Raw genomic sequence first — 20197 nt, 5'->3', positions numbered from 1 at the left:
TCCTTGCACTTACTCCACATTTTTGCTTACACATTTATTTTATATTTTGCTTCTGATCATACTGATAACTCCAGTCTTTCTGGGCCTATTTCATGATGCCTTTTATGTTTTGTGATTTGGAGATAGAACAAATTATTTCTTGGAGATTTTTCTATTGGAATTATTTGAGTCATTTAGGTTTTTCCCAGTAGGATCTGTGTTTGCTTCTACCTAGAACCTGGGGGCACTACCAGCTCAGGACCACTTTAAATTCTTGGCTTAAAATCTTTCTGGTCCATCAAATAATACAAATTTGGGATAGAAATTTCATATGAAGGTTGGTTTATGTTTATAAAGTCTGAGGAAGAAAATAATTTTGGGGGAAGACAGGCAGTTTTACCTTGCTGGAGGTCAGTTGGGAAACCTTAATTCTGATTTACTCTCACATGTAGGTCTTTGGTGGTGGTGGGTTGTGAGGAGGGTATCATGGTCTTATTATAGATTATAGATAGACTGTTCCCTATAGCCTGCTGACCAAGAAAACTGACACTTCATGTCACCTTGTTTGGCAAGTACCATCATTAAGGCAAAATTGTGTTCTGTTTTTCATTCTAGGTTCTCTTTTCACTTAATCTTTGTGCTTTTGTGATTGCCTTAAAAACTTGCCAACCATCGTATTGAGTCAGATAAAATATAAATAGAACATTTATATTTCATAAAAATGTTTAGCTGTTTTCTGTTTGAGGGTTGGTCAGGATACATATTTTGCCATGTGGTTGAAATACAAGTCCTATAGTAAAATAGTTTTTAGTGTGTTGTATTAAATGCTGTGGGAGAGGAATATATATTACAGAATGAAGAGAAAGAGTTTGTGTTTACACATATCATGGCTCTTTATTTCATGCAAATGTTGATTCAAAATGTAAGAAGATGTTTTTTCAAATAAGAACTTTCCCTCCAAAAAAGCTTTTCAAATATATTGGTTTTGGGAAGAATTGTTGTCAAGTTAAGATTGTGGTCTTTTGAGTCAATCAGAGGCAGGTTTCCATCTGAGTTGTCATACTGGCTGTGTGACCTTTAACAATTTCTTTCACTTCTTAGCAGTTTATCTGTAAAATAGGGTAAGTGAGAGCTGTTTTGAAGATCAAAAGAGAGAATTTATGTGGCACACTCAGCCCAGTGCCAGGCACAGAGTAAATGGTAGCTGTTTTTAATTTTAGTTATTCTCTTTCCAGAAATGTTCAAGATGCTGTTAATAGAGTGTTAAATGTGAAACATCTCACATTGTACGTGTAGTAGTGTAAAATTGAATGTGAGTTTGGGAGAAACTACCAAAACTACCACAAAGAGAAAAACGAGAAAGGCACTCAGGGTCAGAAAATGAGGAAAACAGTATGAAGCTTGGCAGGCCAGGCACGGTGACAAGTGCCTGAGTTAGCTATTCAGGAGGCGGAGGCAGGAGGATCACTTGAGCTCAGGAGTTCAAGACCAACCTGGGCAAAATAGTGAGACTCTTTCTTAAAAACAAACAAACAACATACTCTTTCTTAAAAACAAAGAAAGAAAGAAAGAAGCTTGGCAGGTGAAACAAAGAAAGCCAGAGGCTGTCTGCTTCCCTTAGCATTCCGAGAGTGGGATTTCTTAAGGATTTTTTCCGTTCCAGCTGTTTTTTGTGTATGTCCTGTTCATTTAGTTGAGCATATACATCCCTACCCCTTTGGGTCAAAGGAAGTTCCCACTTGCTGTGGTTCAAGGGAGCTGCTTTGGGTACTTTAGGGGAAGGAAACTTGTTCCCTTCTATAGAGACCTCAAAGATGGGAATTTTCATTCCCATCAGTTCAGCAAGTAACCATTTTGCATCCCCAGAATTCTGGAAGTACCTAATTAAAAAATGACACAGTTGCATTTTTAATAGACAAATTTACAATTAACAGGAATTTAAAAATATATAACATGCAACATCAGCATGTATCAGGTAGTATAAGCATTTAGGTTTTTTTCTCTCCCTCTTGGTATGACTCAGTCTAATTCTTCTGTAACTTCTTAGTTAGTTAGGCTCCATTGTAGGGCAGTGTTGGAAATAAGAGGGAATTGTGTAGCCCACCTCCATCTAACCTTTTGCTCTCTATTTTTTTTGCATGCCCAAAGACAGGAGAAGTATGTCTTATTCATCGTCTTTGTATATTTCTCTTGGTACTACTATTGTCATTTTGGTTTTTTAGTAAAGGAAATTGGCTTATTTGAAACGTTTGTTTTAATCCTCTATGGAAATAGTGGTTTACTGGAAGGTTAAGGCAGCTCGTTTTGGCTCCTCTCAGAGTCTCTGCGCAATTGTTGGAAAGGAAACCCCAGGGAAACCCCTGAGCACAGGCGTCGGAAAAGCAGTGGCTGCGCAGAAGACAAAACACTCCAGATGCTTTATCAGGTGCTGTCTGGAGAGCAGGAATAATGGTCTGAAGGCGGAAATGCTGATGTCTCCACTTTCCCAACTTAGTACAAATATCTTCTTTATCTTTGGTGGATTTTGGTGCCACAGCGGCGGCCCCAAGAAGCCTTAAATGCAAATGTGATTGCTTTTAGAATTTTGGCTTTGAAAGCCTGGCATTTGGAGGTTTTCTTGACTTGAATTCTCTTTTTAAAGGGAGTGGATTCAGAGCATCCGCTGTCAGTGCCATTTCCCTTGCTATGATGGCTTGTTCACTGTTTACATCAAAGGATTCAGGAAGCAAGAGATGTGAACATAAATAAATAAATGATCGGACTAACAAATGAATAAAAAGCTTTGCTTCCTTTGTCACATTGTGAAAAGGCTTGACTGTAACATAGTGGGAACACAGCAGCTATTTGATTAAAACTTCAGGACTTTTCTGGAAACTTCGAAGCATGTCTGCTACTGTTCTTTTTTTCTTTTTCTAATAACACTGTGACATGGGATAAGCAGAACCCTAGAGTGCCATGTTTGCAGTGGGACTGTTGGATGCATCATCCTCCCAGTCACTGTAGGCGCTGACGTGACATACCCTCCCTGCCAGTGCCTGTCTGCCCATTGACATGGCCATCCTTCGGAAGCCCACAAGTTGATTTGTAACTTGTTTGCTCTTTGTCCCCATACAGTCTTATTAAAAGCAAAGTCACTTTGGGAGGCCGAGGCAGGCAGATCACAAGGTCAAGAGATCAAGCCCATCCTGGCCAACATGGTGAAACCCCGTCTCTACTAAAAATACAAAAATTAGCTGGGTGTGGTGGCACATGCCTGTAGTCCCAGCTACTTGGGAGGCTGAGGCAGGAGAATCGCTTGAACCCGGGAGGTGGAGGTTGCAGTGAGCTGAGATTGCGCCACTGCGCTCCAGCCTGGTGACAGAGCAAGACACTGTCTCAAAAAATATGTAATAAATAAATAAAAAATAAAAGCAAAGTAAGCAACTTTGCAGTGTGGGAAGGCAATTTTAAGTGATGAGTAAGAACTCAGGCTCCAGAGTTAGACATCCCCAGTTAGCATCCTTGCTTCACTAGCTGTGTAACTTTGGGCAAGTTGCTTCATTTCTACAAGCTTCCATTTCAACTCTAAAATAGAAATAATTGTTGAATCTAACTCAGAGTTGTTTGAGATTACATAAGCTAATATGGATGTCAAATGTATGGGGTGATATCTGACCTATAGTGTTTAATAAATATTAGCTGCTGTAGTGTTGGAATGAAGAGCCAGTCTTTGAAAAACACCCTTTATATCTTGCTTGTCTTCCTTTGATAGGAATGTAGTTCATTTTATTTTTGAGAATTCTCAGTTATTTCTCCAGCCCTTGATATTTATTGTTTTAGTCACTATAATATTTGTTGAAGTCCTATGAAATTGCAGTTTTTGTACATCATAAGTGATTATCAGCAGTTTCATATGATTCAGTTTAATGTAATAGAAACTATTGGAGTGTTTGCTGTATGCCAGAGTATCTACTATGCCATTTCATTCACTCTTTCAAGCTTCCCTGTAAAGTATGTAATATTATTGCAGTTTTGGCATGGAGAAACTGAGGCTTAGAAAGGGGAACAGACTTGCCTGAGGTTACACAACTAGTAAGTAGTGAAGCTGGAATTCAGACCTAGGTCTCTCGAATCCAAAGTGCATTTATTTGCTCTCCACTTTCTACCCATGAGCCGTCTCAGACATACCCTCCCCTAGCTCCATGACCAGTAAAGATGAAAGTCAGAGAAACTACACTGTTTCTTCTCGATTGTAGAAGATTTGGGTTTTCTTCAGTAGGGTGAACATAATGTGACTGTCCTGTGTTGATGAACCTTTTGTGCTTTTGTCTCTCCTTTTCGTATCAAGAACACAGCATCTGCAGTGTTGGCTACAATCACCTTGACCCTTTCAGAAAGGCATGTAGAGAATGAAAACAAAGAACCTAGACTCTGCCTTAAACCCAGTTTTCATTGTCTGGTGCAGTTTCTCATGGCCATAATTTTTGAGCATCTGCTCTGTTCAGGGAATGTGCGAGGACAGTATCTCAGTTTCCCTATAATATTGAAGATAGGGGCTAAAATCCTTTATAGGGGAGGAAACTGAGGGTAAATGGGATCACATGACTTAGAGAAAGGCACAATACCTGTCAGAGTCTATCTTGCTTAAGGGTCTAGGTCTTTTCTACTATACCCCATTTCTTCTTCCCATTCGTAGAAATCTTAAAGAAGGGATATGAGGACAGCCCTTTCTGCAGAATAATTTAGAGCACATTTTGGTATGTTATCCTTGCTGATTTTTTCCCATATACTCTTTTCCTTTTCCTTTAACCCCTTTTCTTTTCCTTCTTTCTTCCCCCTGCCTCCCTACACCCATCTTCCCTCCCTGCCTTCCTCTAAACATAATGAAGTTTAAAAGATTAGGAAACCACTTAATGTATTTCCTGAAGGAAATTGGGTTCTTGAAATATTCCCATTTGATTTTTTTTCTGGCACTAAAAATTATTTCTAAGTTTAATTTGCTTTCAGAGGAATTATCGTCTTATAAAATAGGCTACTAAAAGAGGTTGAATTCCTATCAGTTTCAAAGAGAGTGATTTCCTCAGTCTTTGAATGGAGTATTTTAAATAATAGGATTTGGAAATAATTGCTTAATACCTGAATTCAAGATGACATAACATGTTTTGAGTTCTCAGGAAAGCCTGTTTAATGTAGCTCCCTACTTATTCCTAAATCAACCAACTTTCTTATTCACTCCGTGAACTGTGTTGGTGAAACCTCTTATTGCAGCTGGAGGTTGTACTTTATTCCTTTGTTGTTCCATTGTTTCCTTTAGGGTGAGGGAGAATAATTAAGGAGAACATCTTTTCTGAGCAGCTGGAGCCAAATTCCAGCTGACTGCAGCACCTGCAAAGTTGACACCTCTGCCTCTGGGTGGCAGGGTGGGATGCCAGCCGTGGAGCCCGCGACAATGGGTTCCGAAGTGCAGAGATGTGGCCATGCAGTACCACTCCTGCCCTTCTGTGAGCTTCAGATGGCAATAATACCAGTGAATGCAAAGTGTCTGTTTTAGACTAATTAGAGGGATGATTTGTGAAACGGTGGCTATTTATTTAATTAATCACCAGCACAAAGCCATAAAACCCATATTTTAAAAATCCCTGTTAGTTTGCCATGTGGTTAATAGATTGGGGCACATTAAAAAGTGACACAGTGATGTATTAAAAATGTTCCACCTAAGGTTCCTTCAGGAAGGAATGGAAGCTGTCTGCTTTCAGATACTGAAGTGTAACCTGCCAGGATTTGACCTGTCTGAGGTTTTAATATTTGTAAAGGCATTTATCTTTTGAATAGCATCTTTATTAGGACTTCTCTTCTTGGAATATTTCAAAATAAAAAATGTTTGTAGAATAATAAAAAGTTATAATTAAAGTGAATTTTGCTACAGTTTCTCTTAATGATGAGGAACTATATTTTCTCGTTAAATTATACTATGTTTACTATGCATAGCAGTATCTTTTATACCATAGGTTATTTTCTGTTTGTAAATAAGGGAGTCATTTAATTAACTAAATAATAAATGCAATAGTATTTTTGTTCCCACTGTCAGCATTGCATTTTGTTTTGCTGTGGTGTTATTTTACTATCGAATAGGAACAGGGATAATTGGTATACTTGCTCAGCCTCAGCTCAGGTGAGTTGTCATTTCTGTATAGTAAGAATAAATGTCTAATTGACTTGTTCAAGAGATGACATTGGCATTAAAATAGAGAAGAGATGGCTTAGATTGTAACAACTGGTAGTGTTTTTTTACACACACAGACTTCTTGTTGATTTTCAGTACACACAAGCACAAGTACGTACAGTCCCTCTTGCACTTTCAATACTATTTGGAGATAAATTTGGTACATCTGTACTGTTATTCATTCTTTATTAACAACATATTATTGAAATTATCAGTGTTCCTGCTAAAGCAAGTTTAACTATGTAATGAAATGTTTTCTAGAAGAATTTAAAATCATGTATGAAAATGTGTTGCTCAGGTGAATGCTTGTAAGGAAATTGTGCAGCTTTTAGGATTGTGTTTCTCTGCTGTGTTGTATAATTACCTGCTCTGGTTGAAGGGGAGCTGGAATAAAACATGAGTATGTTAATGCAGCCTGGAGCTGATGTGGTGGTGATGATTACAATGCAGATAAAGCATTTCTCATAACTGCCATTGCCTACTGGAGCCTTTGAAACATCTGGACCTTTAATTGAAAAATAGTGTGGTGCTGTGCAAGGCAGACATGCTAAGTGAAGTCACTAATTTAGAATACAAAAATATAATTGATAAAGTGTTTTATTTACATTGTATTTAAATATTCATACTTTGTTATGCTTTGTATAACAGGGAATTACTGGGTTAAATTTTCATGAATGTAGACAGTCTAAATGAGATAAATTAAGTGAAAATGTTAATGGAATTTTACATTGGAACCAGAAGGCAGTTTGCTCCAGAAGAGTGTGTACTTTTGCATCCATTGGAGCTTTTTAGGGAAGCAAATAGGTTAGGTCTTATTCTTTGAGTGTTGCATTTTAGAATTAACCATCAGTTGGTAACATCATTACATTTCTTTCTTGTTGTTGTAATCATACCTTGTTATTTAGTTAAAAAAAAATAAAATGTTTCTTGGCATAATGGTAAATGGCTGTAATGGCAACATTATTGCCCAATAAACCAAAGCCTTGCCCACCTCTCGGGGCAGGTTATCAGAGTCTGCCCAAGGGAGCAGAAGAGCTGGTGAAGGGCTTGCAATTAACCTTTGTCCTGTGTTCGCAGCAGGGGAACTGACCTAGCAGCCTTCCGAGGAAATCCAATTTAATTTAAAATGAATTTGAAAAGACAAATTAGCCATATCTATTTTAATAAGATAAAATCCCGACTCTCCCTGTGTCTGGTTTAGTTAGGACCTCAGAGGAGATTGGACTGACTAAGACTCAGGATGAACACAAGGAAAATACTGCCAGGGGACTGAGGAGAAACCCCGGAGACTTTGATACATGAGTGACTTGTCAGTTTCTGCAAGTGAGCAGGTCTTGTGCTGCCCATTTCTGCAGATAATTGCAACCTGAGATGGACCTTTGTCTCCTCAGACCCTTTGCTTGTGTTGGAGCTTGATGCCATGTTGATGTCATTGTGCTGCTTGCCCATCTCTCCAAGGACCACATTGTTATTTTCCTCTTTTGTCATTATCAGAGCACAATTGGGTACTGCCACCTGGGTAGCCAGATTTAGTAACAGATACACCTCACAATTACTGATGAGCCTCATAATCCGAGTACAGATTGCCTGTGGCCTGGAAGTTGGTGCTTGACCACTGCTTCTTGAAACTGAATCAGACAGAGGCTGGGTGCAGTGGCTCACACGTGTAATCCCAACATTTTGGAGTGCCAAGGTGGGAGGATCACTTGAGCCCAGGAGTTTGAGACTAGCCTGGGCAACATAATTGAGACTCTGTCTCTATTAAAAAAAAAAAAAGAAGCAAGTGTGGTGGTGTTCCTGTAGTCCCAGCTTCTTGGGAGGTTGAGGTGTGAGGATTGCCTGAGTTTAGGAGGTCAAGTATGCAGTGAGCCATGTTTACACCTCTGTACTCCAGCCTGGACAAAAGAGTGAGACCCCATCTCTTAAAAAAAGGAGAGAAAACGGAATCAGAAGGTTCTGCCTGGTTTTGTTTTGTTTGAGACAGGGTCTTGCCCTGTTGCCCAGGCTGCACTAGCTGAGGGTTTTGGAACAGCCTACTTAATGAACAGCTCTAAGAGGGAATGAGCGATCCTCACGGGACTGTTGGGCATATTAAATGAGATAATGTATGAAAAGTGCTTGGACCCTGATAGGTGCCCAATAAATGACAGCAGCAGTGACCTGCCAGTTGCAGAGAGAGCTTGTGGGAGTGCAAAGGCTGTGTACAGAGGAATGCACTTTCTGTGCCTGGCCCCATCTCCCATCAAGATTGTCAGCTTTGTAGCTGGCTACTTTTACTTTGTGTTGCTATGCTGACTACCTAATTGAATAATTTGTCTGACAGTTTGTATTATCCTGTGGATCTTGCTGTCCCCTCAGTTTTAGAAATAAAAGTTTTCTGCCACTTACTGCTTTCTTGGTGACGCTGTCTGGAAGACGCAGATGAAGTCCCAATAATCAGACTTTTTGGGCTGCTTCTCAGTTGTAAATTTTGTTGATAGTTACAAGTGATTCTTTCCAACAGGAAGTGCTGTTCTAGATAATTAGTAATTTGTCTCTTCTTTCATTTGCTGATGTTTATATTTCTTTCTTTTCTTTTTGAGACAAGGTCTCCCTCTGCTGCCCAGGCTGGAGCACAGTGGCGCGATCACAGCTCATTGTAGCCTCAACCTCCCAGACTCAAGTGATCCTCCCACATCGGCTTCCCGAATAGCTGAGATCACAGGCTCACACCGTCACACCTGTCTAATTTTTAAATTTGTTTTAGAGATGGGGTCTCTTTATATTGCCTTGGCTGGTCTTGACTCCTGGGCCCAAGTGATCCTCCCACCCCAGCTTCCCAGAGTGCTGGGATTACAGGCATGAGCTGCTATTTGTATTTCAACTTGCATTTGCAAACTGTGTTAAATGCAGACTTTCTCAATTGGCTCTTTGCAGTTGTATCACAATGTAAACAACCATAATATATTTTCTGCTGAGGAGGAGCATCCTTCTCTGTCACCAGAGGTGTAGGTTCTTTGTGTTGGCCTTTATGTGTTACATAGAGTAACAACTATCCCAGTTATTTCACATGTGCATTTTGAGAATGAAAGTGAATGTTGTAATTGAAGAAAAGTGAACCTATTTATTTACATTTTGTCTGATGTTTTTACATTGTTTGCTAGGAGGTACATCAGGGACTTGAATTAATTATAATTACTGAAGAGACGTACACTGATTGAGCAAATAAAGTAGTAAGCCCATTTATGCCAAGGCCATCTAATTGAATTCTAACTTTGGATAAGCTGGATGTGCATGAAAGATTAATTATAAGAGATTTTTATGACTTTCTAAATAATGATACAGTGAAATTTTTGAGTTATATCATTAAGGAACATTGAATCTTAAAGTGATAAAACACTTAGTTACAAACCTACCACTGTATAGAAATTTGTGGATTTTTTACACTATTTAAAATTAAGGAAACAATTTTAATGTGAATAGTGACATTTAAAATTTTTGTAATGTTTAATCGACTGAAACCCTGCAAGAAATGAATATGACATATGTGCCTGGATTATTTCCTTCAATATTTATGCAATTTTACATTCTCAAAATACTTCGCTATCTTTGAAATTAAATTGTCCTCGGGGTAGTTGAAGGGTTATGCCAAAATTTCCATATAATTTAGGAAGGTGATAATGGCTGTACTATAACCTTTTTTAGAGATACATCATCTAGTAATGGAGTCAAATATACATTCTCCATTGAGTTTTAATTTTAAAAGTTGATATTAAATCTTCAAGCCTCATTATATTATGATAATTGATAGAGTTTAAAACATGTAACTCTTCTTTATGGTTTAAAAAAAAACCTATTTTTACTTTTAAAGTATATTGATTTTATTATATAAATGATTTAATAATGAAGAGGTCCCTAAACTTATGCTCTGTGATGGGGCTTACTTCATGCAGATTACCTTTCCCTGATAATATCATCATTATGGAAGCTATTGTTTGTATAATTAAATGCAAAGCACTGTGTAACATTAATGCTCTACAGAATCCCATCATGGCTTTGAAAATTCGAAATGGACATTTGACATGCTTTAAGATGGCTAGATTATACCTGTGTGAGAGCACATTCTGATAAATGCTGTAACTGTCCCAAGGCTGGATGAGAAGAGAATGTGGTTCTTCTCTCAAAATAATTAAGATAGAGACCTTTCCCTGTTGCCCCTACTTCTCAATTTCATGTTTGCTTGAAGGGACATTTTGTCCAAAAATCTGCCTGGTCTGAGTAACAGTTTAAATTACAATAATAAGGAATAATTGACATTTGTATGATAGTTTGCAGTTCACAGAGGATTTTAACATGCTTTGTTTTCACTTTATATTTCCTGATAATCTTTTGAAGTAGATGGTCTCATCTCTATTTTATGGGAGAGGAAACTGACTTTCAGAGAGATTATGGGCTTACCCAAGGCTGCACAGCTCAAGGCTGGCAGGGCCAGAGTCCAGATCAGTTCAGTTGACTCAGCAAACAGAAGTCTAGCAAATGTAACTTATGTTGGTGAAAACTGCCAGTATCAGGAATTGCTTTCTGATTTTAGGTCTTTGAGAAAATGATTGTTTCTGATACGGAGTGGACTGGCCTTTTTTTTTTCCTTCATACTTCCCCCCATGTTTTATGAAATGTCTTACCTACATTTGAACATGAATGATTGCTAGTTTTTCAGTTGATATCTTGAAACAAAAGAATTATTTGAGGCTATTAATCAAACTTCATTTGATAACAGATTGTTTAAACCAGTAGTTGCTAGGCATTTTATTTCTTTCTCAAAAATGTCAGAGCATCAAAATATAGAGGGTTTGTTTTAAGTAGAGAAAACCATTTCTGAGAGCAGCAACCTCCTTCCTTGTTTTGAGTCCAGGACTAAAGATTTACATTTACGGACAGGCATGGTGGCTCACGCCTGCAATCCCAGCACTTTGGGAGACCGAGGCAGCTTTATCACCTGAGGTCAGGAATTCAAGCAGCCAGATCACCTGAGGTCAGGAGTTCAAGAACAGCCTGGCCAACATGGCAAACCCCTGTCTCTACTAAAAATACAAAAAATAGCCAGGCGTGGTGGCAAGTGCCTGTAATCCCAGCTACTCGGGAAGCTGAGGCAGGAGAATCGCTTGAACCTGGGAGGCAGAGGTTGCAGTGAGCTGACATCACACCATTGCACTCCAGCCTGGGCAACAGAGCAAGACTCCATCTCAAAAAAAAAAAAGGACTTAACATTTATCATAGATGTTACAGAAGGAAAAGTTACAAAATGCTATTTTCTGTGCTGTGTTGTACTCTTGAAAGGATTATAGCCTGGCTTATTCCATGGTGTTTAGTAACCAAGTTTTTTGTTTGAGATCCTAGGTATATGAAAGGGTGTCTATGGAGGTAGAGGTAGATTTGTTCAAATTTCATTAGGGTTAGCACTAAGACTAATAAGTAAAACTTGCAGAGAGATTGCACCTCAGTGGAAATAAACACATTTTAGCTGGCAAAACTGTTTGCCAAAGACTGAAGAAAAGGGGCTACTTCACATGGTGACAGGGACATCATCAGTGAAGGTGTTCAGGAGAGATTGTAAGACAGTCATTTGTTGATATTTCAAAGGGGATGACCCTTCAGATTTCTTGCAGTTTCAAAAGTCTATGAATGGCAATATTTTTTTTAAGTCTATTGATATAAAAGTAGATAAAAAGTAGGAAAAAACACCGTAATAACCAATATTTCTTGAGCATTTACTGTGGGACTAGGCACAGTAATAAGTGCTTTACATGAAGTCTTTTTTTTTTTTTTTGAGATGGAGTTTCATTCTTGTCACCCAGGCTAGAGTGCAATGCTGGCTCACTGTAACCTCTGCCTCCTGGGTTGAAGTGATTCTCCTGCCTCACCCTCTCGAGTAGCTGGGAGTACAGGTGCCCACCACCACGCCTGGCTATTTTTTGTATTTTTAGTAGAGACAGGGTTTCACCATGTTGGCCAGGCTGGTCTCGAACTCCTGACCTCAGGTGATCCAGCTGCCTCAGCCTCCCAAAGTACTGGGATTACAGGTGTGAGCTACCGCACTGGCCCATGCAGTCTTATTGAATCGTCTCAACAATTCTTTGAGGAGGTACTTTTGTTATCCACATTTTGTAGATGAGAAAATAGTGACCCACAGAGTTTAAATAAATTGTCCAGGCACACATAGTAAGTGGCACTGCTTATAATTGAACTCAGATCTATCTGATGCCCCGACTTGTGCTCTTAATCACGCTGTACTGCCTCCCTAGTTTCTATTAGTATAGCAAGGATCCTGGAGGTACCCAGATCAGAACTTGACCTTGTTAAAGAAAGAGTGGCAGTTGACGTTCTTAATAATAAAAGCTTAATGGAACCAAGGTTGGTGATTCAGAGGAAATTAATGAGATTTTGTCAATTTTATTTTAAGCTTAACTTGTCAGAAAATACAGTGTCCAGTGACAAACTGTAGAAATGTTTTTGACAAATTAACTTGACTACAGGTGCCAGATCAGGGAAATGTTAATTTAATAGCCTTTAAGCATTCCAGATTTATTGAAGGTTAAGATAGCACTACAAAGCCAAGTCTCTATCTCTGAATGGATTTGTCATAGAATTTTACACAAAATCCATTTATAAATTCAGTATTACCATTTTGAATGTAAAAAAAAAAAAAAAAGAGTTCTTTTTGTGAGTCCATAAACCCAGCATTTTATTAAGATCAAAATGTTACAATTCTGGTGTTTGGGTTTTTTTTTTTTTTTTTTTTTTTCTCATGTCGACCCTGTTTATTTCCCATAGCCAGTAAAACCTGAATTAGACCAATTTAGGCCAGATTTTGTTTGAGATTATTACTTCTGATCAAATGAAGTCCATTAATTATCATTAGAGTAGTGATCATTTGAGACCCCTGTACCAAGTCTGTCTACTATGTTATTAAAGGCAAGACCATTGGTAGAATATAGCATCCTTTGGTCCTTCTTGAGGAAGTTGGGATAAAGATACTGATGGAATAGAACTGTAGCCATTCTTTTCAGAGAATGGCTCTTTTGAAGGCTGCAAATAACTCTTATCAATTTGCATCATTACATCGTCTGGATACACTGATATATTTATTTCTGCATTAAAATTACACATAATGATCTGCTTGTGCAGTTGTTACTAATGGAATAATGTTGCCTGCTTTTTGTCTCTTTAATTGCAGAAGCTAAGCTGTCTATCCTTTCTCTGTTTCTTTTCCTTGGGAGAGAAACTGAACACTTAGCAGCAGTTTAGATCTGATACTCAATTTATTACTGGAAAACCTTGATAATAAGTAGCAATGCTAGCCAAGCGTTTCGTCCATAAGACTTAATTCAGCTAACTCACTTGATATGGATATTTCTTTTTTTCTTTTCATTTTTTTTTCCTTTTGGGGACAGGGTCTTGCTCTGTTGCCCAGGCCAAAGGGCAGGGAGCTCAATCATAGCTCACTGCAGCCTCAACCTCCCAGGCTCAAGTGAACCTCCCACCTCAGCCTCCTGAGTAGCTGGGACTACAGACATGTGCCACCACGCCAAACTTTTTTTTTTTTTTTTTGAGACGGAGTCTCGCTCTGTCGTCCAGGCTGGAGTGCAGTGGCACGATCTCAGCTCACTGCAAGCTCCACCTCCTGGGTTCACGCCATTCTCCTGCCTCAGCCTCCCGAGTAGCTGGGACTACAGGCGCCCACCACCATGCCCGGCTAATTTTTTGTATTTTTTTTAGTAGAGACAGGGTTTCACTGTGTTAGCCAGGATGGTCTCGATCTCCTGACCTCGTGATCTGCCTGCCTCGGCCTCCAAAGTGCTAGGATTACAGGCATGAGCCACTGCGCCCGGCCTTTTTTTTTTTTTTTTTTTTTTAAAGACACATTTATTCAGCGCCATGATCAGACTGTTACATTTAGCAATCAACAGCATGGGTACAAAAAAAAAAAATCTACATTAAAATCCTTTGTTAGAATGCTTTACATTTTCCACAGAAGAAAAACAAAACAACCTGTTATACAATTAGTCACAAATACAGTCCTCGAGTTTTTTGCCCATACACATGAATATTTGTCTAAAACATGTCTTCTTTGTAGCAGCTAGGCCTTGCCACCACTGTGCTTGGCTGAGTTCACAAATCTGTTGTAACCTGTAGCTTCCCTGTCACTTCTCTGGCTCTCTTCTCCTGTTAAGCTTTGTTTGCTGGCAGTAATTAAAATCTTCTGCCACTGCTGTAGCTACTGCTGCTACTGGAACTGCCATAGCCACCTTGGTTTGGTGGTTTGGGAAAGTACTGGCTTCCACCACCATAGCTGCCAGAGCTTCTGCCTCCAAAGTTTCCTTTCATCATGGGTCCAAAATTTGAAGACTGATTGTTGTAATTGCTAGAATCATTGTAGCTTCCACCACCCTCCAAAATTGCTTCCATCAGTACCAAATCCATTATAGCCATCCCTACTGCCACCATATCCACCACCACCATGGTTGCCACCAAAGGCACCACAACCACTGAAGTTTCCTCCATGACCAAAGGTGTCATTCCTACCAAAGTCACCTTCACGACCACCACCAAAATTTCCAGAACCACTTTGACCTCTTTCGCTGGATGAAGTACTAGCCATCTCTTGCTTTGACAGGGCTTTCCTAACTTCACAATTGTGGCCATTCACAGTATGGTATTTTTGAATGACAGCCTTATCCATGGAGTCATGGCCATCAAAGGTTACAAAGGCAAGGCCCCTTTTCTTGCTACTGCCTTGGTCAGTCCTGATTTCAATCACTTCAGTTTTTCCACGCTATTCAAAATAATCTCACAGGTGATGTTCTTCAGTGTCTTCTTTAATGCCACCAACAAATATCTTTTTCACAGTTAAGTGGGCACCTGGTCTTTGAGAATCTTCTCTTGAGACAGCTGTCTTTGGTTCCACAACTCTTCAATCCACCTTGTGTGGCCTTGCATTCATGGCTGCATCCACCTCCTCCACCGTGGCATATGTGACAAACCCAAAACCTCCGGAATACTTGGTGTTGGAATCTTTCATTACCACACAGTCTGGGAGCATTCCCCATTGCTCACAATGGCTCCTCTTGCTCTCATTGGTTGTTTCAAATCTCAACCCTCCAATGAAGAGCTTCCTTAGGCTGTTCGGGCTCTTTAGGAGACTCTGACTTAGGACAGCAGGGAGAAGAGAGACTTTAACGATGCTTCCTCGGCGTGTCTACAAGGCAGAAAGGAGTAAGCTGACAAACATAGCATGATATTTCTTAATTCAAGATTATTTTGAACTGAATCCCATCTGTATTCTTATTGCTTCTCCTACTTTGGAAACTATCAGGTATATGATTTTGAAATTAATTTTATGATAAGCAGCTAATGTATATTATTTTAATTAATAGGATCAGCTAAGAAAAAAGCTGCTCTAGATAATGTTTTAATTCATCAGCATGTTCAAATACATATATTTCAATTCTATATCTGTTCACATTCTGTGTATTAGAAGTTATTTTAGATTTTTAAGTTTTCCCATTTTATGAGCTAATTATTAATTGGATAACCTTTGGTTCATAGTATTGATATTTCATAATTGGCCTAGAGACACTTTTTAAAAGACTGAGCTTTTCCAGTATATATCACAAGTTACAAAACATTCATACTCTTTGACCTAGTAATCTACTTCTAGAAATGTGTTCACATTTATATAGGAAAATGTTTATGAGATTATTTGTAATAATGGAATATTGTAAACAGCTTCCATTTCTAACAATGGGAGAATAGGTGGTACCACCATATGCTATAATATAATGCGAGTGTTTAAATCATGTGTTAAAAGAATATTAATCATTTATTCCATCAATATGTGTAAGTCACTATGTCGGGCCCTTTGTTAGGTGCTGGGGATATTTCAGAGAGGAAAGAGTGTTCCTGAAGAACAGGGACTGGGAAGTAGAATAGGTATAGCTGCTCTACCTGGGATAGAGAATTGGTAGGTCTGGTGGGTCCATTCTGAAAGAGAGTCTGAGGAGTCCTTTTGATTTAGCCAGCTAGCATGAAACCCCTGCTGTGTTCTAGGCTCTAGGAGAATACAAAATGGATGAAGCTATTTTTCCCTTTATTTAATTCACAGCTGAATGAGAGAGTGTGGGGAAGGAGGTGGTGAGGGTAGTTACAGAAAAAAGTGAAACTGTAAGTCTGTGCAAATCAAATTGTTAGGGGAGGAGAGAAGAGGGAATTTATTTGGGCTTCTACCTTCTTGGAAGAGGTGATATTTGAATTGAAGAACAGAAGAAGAGCTATGTTTCTTGATCAGTGACTGTGTGGCAGGCATTTTAGATACATCTTATTTGCTTTCCAAGTGAGTAAATAGAAGTTCTGAGAGGTGAGGTTACTTGCCCAAAGTCTAAGGTCTAGCAGCTAAGGAAGTGGTAAAGCCAGGATTCTGACCTGGGTCTAGCTGACCCCGAGTCTGTGCTCTTAAGTACTGTTCAGTGTACATCAGTAATGATACGAGGGACCAGATCGCAAAGGGCATTAACTGCCATCTAAGGAGTTAGAATGCTACCACAAGGCCATCATACGTTTCCACATGACTGGCATGGTCTATGATTTGAGAAAAATCACATTGGTAGCAATAAGGAAAGAAAGATTTGGAGAGAGAAGGATTTTTAAAAATAAAGAAATAGTTGGAGGTTGCTGCAGTGGTCTCGCTGACAGATAACAAAGCTGACGAAGCCTGAACTGGGGCATTGGCAATAAGCATGGGAAGGAGAGAGATTTGGGAGGCATTTCAGAGGCATGTGGATGGTAGAGTGTGAGACAGAAAGAGGAATTAGGATTCCTAGCTTGCCTGACAGAGTAGATGGTGAAAGCCTTAATTGAGATAGAGTATAGAATGACAGACATGCCAGTGAAGAAGAAAATTGGTGTTGGATATGTTAAATTTCAGATTCTGACTGCATTTGCAAAGCCATCAGGTCAGGGAGAGGCTGTGGGATATGAAGTTGAGTCTAGTTGGTCCTCATGAGTTGCATTTATGCTGAGTAAGTTTTGCTATAGGAAGTACTTTTCTATTTGTTCTCAAACCTGCCTTGGGGGCATTTCCTGATTTAGGAGCTGCTCTGGAGAATATTGTTCAACTTCAAATTGTCAGCTGATTGTGAATTTATTACCTTTTTTTTTCTTTTTCTTTTTGAGACAGTCTCGCTCTGTCCCAGGCTGGAGTGCAGTGGCATGATCTCAGCTCACTGCAACCTCTGCCTCTCGGGTTCAAGTAATTCTCCTGCCTGAGCCTCTCAAGTAGCTGGGACTACAGGCGCACGCCACCACACCTGGCTAATTTTTTGTATTTTAGTAGAGACAGGGTTTCACTGTGTTGCCCAGGCTGGTCTCAAACTCCTGAGCTGAAGCAATCCATCCGTCTCGGCCTCTCAAAGTGCTAGGATTACAGGCCTGAGCCACTGTGCCTTGCCTTTTTCTTTGATAAAAATTACTTAACCTGCCATAGTAAGGTATCTGAGTTATATATATATTTTTTTTTTCTTTTTTTGAGACAGTCTCACTCTGTCACCCAGGTTGGAATGCAGTGACATGATCTTGGCTCACTGCAACGTCTTCCTTCTGGGTTCAGGCGATTCCTGTGCCTCAGCCTCTGGGGTAGCTGGGACTATAGGCACATGCCGCCATGCCTAGCTAATTTTTGTATTTTTAGTATATTTAGTATTTTTGTATTTTACCATGTTGGCCAGGCTGGTCTGGACTCCTGACCTCAGGTGATCTGCCCGCCTCGGCCTCCCAAAGTGATGGGATTGTAGGTGTGAGCCACCATGCCCAGCCCTGAGTTATATTTTCTTTCTTTTTTTTTTTTTTTGAGGTATATTTCAACTTACTTTTTCCGACAGCCTGTCACAGCACGTAGTATGTTCTTTTTTTTTTTTGAGACGGAGTCTTGCTGTTTCGCCCAGGCTGGACTGCAGTGGCGCTCTCTCGGCTCACTGCAAGCTCCGCCTCCCGGGTTCACGCCATTCTCCTGCCTCAGCCTCCTGAGTAGCTGGGATTACAGGCGCCTGCCACCACGCCCGGCTAATTTTTTGTGTTTTTAGTAGAGACGGGGTTTCACCATGTTATCCAGGATGGTCTCGATCTCCTGACCTCGTGATCCGCCCGCCTCGGCCTCCCAAGGTGCTGGGATTACAGAGATGAGCCACTGCGCCCGGCCAGCACATAGTGTGTTCTTAGTGATGCTTACTTGGTCCCTTAACATAGGCTACATTTTCAAAATCGATCCTCTCTTTCCCTCACCTAAAACTTTTAAGCCCTGAATGGTACTCTTATTCTTTTTATCTCCTTTTTAGTTCATAATATTTATAATTTTGTTTCTAATTATAAAAGTAATACATGTCTATTATAGAAAATACAGAAAACTATAAACCAGAAAATTAAAATCACTGATAATCCCATGTCTCAGAGGGAACTCCTGCTCACTTTTTGGTGTATTGGTATAGTAGGTAAATACAATAAGCATCTTTTTCTTGGGTTAGGTTCTGTTGGATGGAAGGGTACATTTTTATATCTAAGAGGCCTTCCCTAGCCGCTTTTAGCCTGGGTTGCTTCTGGGCTCTCTTGACAGACTGGACTTTCCCCTTCCTAAAGCTTTCGTGACATTGTACAGTGAGACCTTTAGCAAAACAGTTTGGTGAGGGTCTGGTCTGCGTTGTATGTCAGTGGACTTTGTCTTGGGAGCCCAGCATGATGTTTCAGCTGGTGTTTGCTGAGTGCATGAGAGAATGAGAGCATAAAGCTAAGCGAGTTTCCCTGTGCAACACTTTCTCTGTGTTGTCCACTTCCCTGTGCTCTAAATATGCCTCCATTTCCCCAGTCCTATACGGTGGAACACATAAATTGCCATGCAGTGAAACTGTATGATATGATCTTTGTTTATTGCTAGTTGCTTTTTCGTATTTAGACATCTATGGAATATTGCTTGCCTTGATGTGTGATGAATACTTTTAATCCTTCGGTCACTGTTTTTTTAAATAAGTTAATTACTTTCTGTTATGTTGATGGATTGTTTTATGTTTTAGATGATTCCTTCTAAATATTGCAACATAGGGACTATTAGGATAGAGCAAACTGCCACCACCTTGAGCTTTTTCAGAAGACAGTCTCCTTATTAAAAAATATGTAATTTCAGTGTGCGAGGCACTTTGCCCATCATCAGTTCCTCAAGATGGAATTAGAAGATTAAAAAGATAAAGTGCTTCATTCATTTAATAAGTATCTATCATATTCATTCTGATAGTTTTTGCCCCACTTTCTATTTTACTATGAAATAGAGGATAGTAAAGAGTACTGTACTCTTTAGAGTAAATAGAGGAGTGTACTCTATGTTACTCATATAAGTACCATGTAACTATCTGTCCTCATTTCCTAAACAGTGGTGACTGCCCTTCAGTCAACTGACAGTGGCAGGATTTCCTAGAGTCTCAATCTCCTAACTGCTCTCCTCAAGCAGCTCCTCAGGCAAAACTTTCCTCAGGTTTGTGGGGAAAAGAAGAAGGAGACGATTTTCAAGCCTTGAAGAGTAGGAATTGATTACATTTAGAATAAGTCCAGGGAAAGAAGGCAATGGTGTTTACAGTAGGGCCTTTGGAGTCAGGCTGACATGAGGTTTGAGTCTTGGCTCTTCCACCTTGGTTATTGGGCAGATGACTGTAGCCTTGTAAGCCTTGGTTTTCTCAGCTGTAATATAAAGGTTATGCCAGGTCGCAGTCACTCATGCCTGTAATCCCAGCATTTTGGTAGGCCGAGGTGGGCGGATCACTTGAGGTCAGGAGTTCGAGACCAGCCTGGCCAACATGGCAAAACCTTGTCTCTACTAAAAATACAGAAAGTAGCTGGGTGTGGTGGCACGTGCCTGCAATCTCAGCTATTTGGGTGGCTGAGGCCCAAGAATTGCTTGAACCTGGGAGGTGGAGGTTGCATTGAGCTGAGACTGTGCCACTG

The 20197-nt window shown here is 39.8% G+C and overlaps 1 protein-coding gene and 1 pseudogene across 8 annotated transcripts in view; one reads left to right on the top strand and one right to left on the bottom strand.

Moving 5' to 3' along the window:
- The window catches only part of MAPKAP1 (MAPK associated protein 1), a 265446-nt gene that overhangs the window by 94423 nt on the left and 150826 nt on the right, over positions 1–20197 (top strand). The window contains exon 1 of one of the 8 annotated variants that reach the window (XM_054500121.2): positions 15513–15533. The exons of the other annotated variants lie outside the window; for them this stretch is intronic. The gene's annotated coding sequence lies outside the window, so the exon portion shown is untranslated. Of the gene's footprint in view, positions 1–15512; positions 15534–20197 lie in introns of those variants that run through there. 8 annotated transcript variants of the gene reach the window in all.
- On the bottom strand, positions 14215–16737 carry LOC129044414 (heterogeneous nuclear ribonucleoprotein A1-like; annotated as a pseudogene).

The sequence above is a fragment of the Pongo pygmaeus genome, chromosome 13 (genome assembly GCF_028885625.2).
Source record: "Pongo pygmaeus isolate AG05252 chromosome 13, NHGRI_mPonPyg2-v2.0_pri, whole genome shotgun sequence".
Lineage (NCBI taxonomy): Eukaryota > Metazoa > Chordata > Mammalia > Primates > Hominidae > Pongo > Pongo pygmaeus.
This window is presented reverse-complemented; position numbering and strand designations above follow the sequence as displayed.